At 42.7% G+C, this 4909-nt stretch overlaps 1 long non-coding RNA gene across 1 annotated transcript; it reads left to right on the forward strand.

Annotated features, from left to right (window-relative positions):
* The first annotated feature begins 537 nt into the window (after positions 1-537).
* LOC123048746 (uncharacterized) lies at positions 538-4227 on the forward strand. Its single transcript, XR_006423364.1, has 6 exons — positions 538-843; positions 1354-1485; positions 1593-2144; positions 2362-2436; positions 2946-3113; positions 3239-4227. It is a non-coding gene; the product is annotated as an uncharacterized lncRNA (long non-coding RNA).
* The last annotated feature ends 682 nt before the right edge of the window (positions 4228-4909 follow it).

The raw sequence follows: 4909 nt of genomic DNA on the forward strand, positions 1-4909 counted from the left end.
TTTTAAGTTCCCCTTCTTCCCTTTACCCTTTTTCTTGAAACTCGTGGTCTTGTTGACCATCAACACCTGATGCTGCTTCTTGATTTCTACCTCCGTAGCCTTTAGCATTGCGAAGAGCTCAGGAATCGTCTTATCCATCCCTTGCATGTTATAGTTCATCACGAAGCTTTTGTAGCTTGGTGGCAGTGATTGAGGAACTCTGTCAATGACACTATCATCAGGAAGATTAACTCCCAGCTGAGTCAAGTGGTTGTGGTACCCAGACATTCTGAGTATATGTTTACTAACAGAACTATTCTCCTCCATTTTGCAGCTGTAGAACTTATTGGAGACTTCATATCTCTCAATCTGGGCAATTGCTTGAAATCTTTCCCTAATAATAAAGCGATTAGTGCTTCTGCCCTGGCTCACCGTCACCGTTTTTACAGAAAACCCCCCATAGTTTATAGGAATCAACCCGCAGTCCATACGCAGCCTGACTCGCCCGTCCTTGACATCGCTGCCACGCGTGAGAACACGAGGGTTCCGCCGCCGCCGCCGCCGCCGCAGCACCCACATCCATCCTCTCCGCGGTGCACGTCCTCCCTCCGCTGTCGTCGAATCCGGTCGAGATCGGCAGGATTCACCGCATCTCGCGCGACGCCCATCCCATGCACCCAGCCCCCGCCAACGACAGCTGCCCAGCACCCTCGATGGCGCGCGCCTCCAGCATCCTAAGCATCAGCGGCCACCTCCCTGGGAGAGCTCCTCCTACCTCCGGCGGAGGCGCATGAGCCGAGCCCGGCCATCAAACGCCCGTGGCCGTGGCCAACACCAACCTCCAGGCCGCGTCAGCGTTCGGTGGTATGTGCATGCTCTCCACTGATTGATTTTGAATGCTATGGTCCAGTTTGAAAAAAAATTGAATGCTATGGTCGTGGCATGAATAAGGCTAATGAATGACCACAACCTACAACCTGGGCGTGTTGTGTTGCTAGAGATGGCAAACGGAGACTGCAACCTGGGTATCCCCCTTGTCTTGTAATTTTATTTTTTGCGGTTGTTCTGAGATGCGGTAATTTTATTTCTTGCCTAGTTCAGTTCCATTGGGTTACTGAAAAAAGGTTTTTTTCTGAGTGGGGGCAGCACCCATGGGTGTTGTGTATATGTTCAATACACAAAATTGCTTCTCTGATGACTTCCTCACCTAATGGTCAGAGACAATTTAGCAACCGTGAATATACGTCTAATAGGTTTGTTCGCTCCTTCCGAATGTTCATAATGTGTAAAACAATTCAATTTTACTATGATTTTGCTTGAGAAGTTGAATCTACAGAGTCTTAATAACATTGACTATATACTCCAACACTGCAGGCCAACTCTTGATGGATTTCCAATGTGCCTCCATCCTTCCTTTTTTTCCGGGAATCTACTCCAATGAGTGAATCATAGCCACCAATAAGCAGGCACCCAGTGAAGATGTCACACTTTGATGCGAAATGCCTGGTACAATCCTTAATGCTCAATTAATATTTGCTGGTTAACAAGCTCCCTGGAAGTGTCAAATGACTTTAGACTAATTCTAGCGTTGAACCTATTATCATTTTATATAGATATCACATTCATCACCAGGAAGGGTCAAGATGTACCGCATCAAAGGCATCGGCAGTGCTACAAGAGTTGAAGAAAGAAGAGTATTTGGTGTTGTTACTACTATCTGTGAAGTGTCAAAGCTGCCGAAGAAGACATTCCACAATTTCTCTTTGTGTTCTGATGCCGATAAATAAACCCAAGAGTGAGAAAGATGTTGGCGAATAGATAAAAATAGCTAACCGGATTGATGTCAGAAAACTATTATGGTAACAATAAACTATACTATGTTTTAGGGAACTATATAACAAAGTCATTTACTGTGGTAGAAAAAAGTAGTACAGTCAATCTTGTACCTTTACAACCAAGAAACAGGGGATATGGTGTGCAAAAATAGCACATGATGAAAGCACAGACTTCAAATGAATGCTCATGTCTTCTTTCTATAAAAACAACTCTTATCATATTGTGATTGATTACAAGAACTGCACTTAATTGATTTGTTTTCTGTTAGGCAGAAAATATGTTGTTGCGGGGATTCTAAAAAGCTTGAGGTGGTACCGACCGGGAAGGAGGTGAATTTCTTTTGTCAATTGTCATATAGGTTTAGCGCTTCTACTTTGTTCTAACTTCTCGCCTGGTAGTATCTCCTATAATGGTGTTGTGACCTGGCTTGATCTTCTACATTATATATACTTACAATTTCTTCCATGTATGATGTGTATGCTAATTGTTTTCCGTATTATGGTCCCGATGCCGATTTTACTCACCAGTCTTATCTTTGTGTCACAGTTTATGGAGTTATTCGAGGTATCATCTTTTTGATATAGAGCTGACATTCCCATTGTGTACTACAAACTTGAACTGGTACTACACTTTCCTATCGTTAGTATATCAATTGATCAAGCACTTGATTTCTAATACTACCAATTGTGTCTTTCTGACTGAACCTGCGGTACCTCCATACTATGGCACTCATTCCCCCTCATACCATGGCATTTTTGGTTCTGGGTAATGGATGTATGGCCTCATGTATCTTCATCTCTATTTGGCATGATTTGGAGCGAGTTTCTCCGGTGTCTATTCTGATTCCAGTGCCTTGTTCTTTCTAGCTAGACAGTGATTGTCTCAATGCCTATGGTAGAATAGCACGTATTATGATTAATAACTACAATTAATCTGCATATTGAGTAGGCAAGATGGTCGACCATCAAATTGAATACTAGGATTAATTAAGCTTGCATCATGGTCGTTCCTTCTCCCCTTCTCTGTTTTGCTATGTTCTGAATATTCTTAATTTCGAATACTTGCAGCTACCTTCTGAACTGAACTTTGAACACTTGCATGCTTCTGAATTAAATTTTGAAGACATGCAGGCAACTTCATTTCAAGCATCGGGTTGACTTGAGGCCTGACACCAGTGAGGTAAGAGAGGACAGTTCATCGCGGTGGCCGTTGAAAACGGCCAGGACGCCAGGTTGCCCGTCTACCATCTTCTCCAGCCTGCTTCATATGTTGTCCTTCTCCCCCTCTGCTTTTTTTACGTATGTCTCTCACCTCCGTTTCTTTATCTTTACGGAAAAAACTAGCACGTATCTCTCCCTCGTGTGAGTGTTGAATGAGTCGTGTGAAATTTCCGTGTAACATTTCTATGCCCAATACATGCCAGGGCGTCGTCGCCACTCTGTGCCTGCCGCAACGTCAGCCCTCCCATTTTTGCACTATCGCCACCACCAACGCGCTAGCCCGTGCAGCCACCTCAAGGGTCCTCCACCACCCATGCCATGTCCCATGTGTGACGCGAGATCTGCCTCATCGGGCAAGGACACCAGAACCTTGGCTGCCATCTCACACGCGTTGGCGTGCACCTCGGTGTGCGATGAGAATGATGCATGTTCCCAATGGGACATCTTTCTTCAGCAAATTTTATGTTCTTACAAGGATAGTTTACAAGATCGTGGTATTATCGTTACAGCTATCGGTGACATGGTTTTCAGTAGCCATGGCGACATCAGGTGATCCTTATGAGCAGAATCATCATGGCAAACAAACGGGTCAATAGAATTCATAAAGTTGCAGTTCATTTGCTCCATTCAAATAATGCTTTCAGTTTCAATGAAAATTGTTAACTAGACTCCCATGATTGCGGTGGTGTATTATTCTGCAAAAAGTAGCTTTTGTGGCCTTTTAATGTTTTCATTCACATCCATGGTCATATTGCCTGACAAGATGCGAGTTATCAGCCACTTAGTTCTCATCTTTATTTCCATCACACTTGGACAATTAATTAGCTCTGTTGCATCATGCTTCTGGATAATGAATAAAATGATGTACCGCTTTGATTACTTCTTCATCAACCTATGTTCCACTCAACATTCCTCTTTTGGATTACTTCTTCACCAACTTATGCTCCGCTCGCTTTAAAAAAAACGTATGCTCCACTCTACATTTATATCATGGAAAAATAGTTGTCTATAGTGACCTTGTATATAGTTGTTTTGGCAGGCATGGTGTTTGCATTTTTCTCTTATTTACCCATTGCAACGCACGGGCCCTTTTGCTAGTAACTTCAACTCCTGGAACATCTCATATGCTCCATGACACTCAAAATGACGTTGAAGTCCCGGTTCTAAGCCGTAAAGCATGGCACACTGAACTATCGAGTAGTCTGATACGTCTCCAACGTATCTATAATTTATGAAGTATTTATGCCATGTTTACAATAGTTTTATATGATTTTGGTATGATTTGATTAGAACTAACCCGGATTGACGTTGTTTTCAGCAGAACTACCATGGTGTTGTTTTTGTGTAGAAATAAAAGTTCTCGGAATGCGATGAAAATTAACGAGAATTTTCTGGAAAATATAAAAAATACTGGAACGAAGAGTTACCGGAGGGGAGGCCCGTGGGCCCCACGAGGGTGGAGGGCGCGCCCCTGTGCCTCGTGGACTCCCCGTGGGGCCCCCTGTACAAATTATTTAAATTTTCATATTTGTTTAGAACTTTTTGGAGTTGCAGAAGTTTACTAAACTTCCAGATTACTACAGACTGTCCTGATTTTGACAGATTCTGTTTTTTATGTGTTGTTCGCTTATTTTGATGAATCTATGGGTAGTATCGGGGGGTATGAACCATGGTGAAGTTGGAATACATTAGATATAGTTCTAATATGAAATTGGAATAAGTTTGCAACATTACCTAAAGGTAGTGATTTGCTTTATTATACTAACGGATCTCACAAAGTTTTTGTTAAAGTTTTGTGAGGATGAAGTGTTCGAAGATCGAGGAGCTATCAATATGAGAAGAATAAAGAGAGGCAAGAGTTCAAGCTTGGGGAT

Source organism: Triticum aestivum, chromosome 2D, assembly GCF_018294505.1.
Source record: "Triticum aestivum cultivar Chinese Spring chromosome 2D, IWGSC CS RefSeq v2.1, whole genome shotgun sequence".
Classification (NCBI taxonomy): domain Eukaryota; kingdom Viridiplantae; phylum Streptophyta; class Magnoliopsida; order Poales; family Poaceae; genus Triticum; species Triticum aestivum.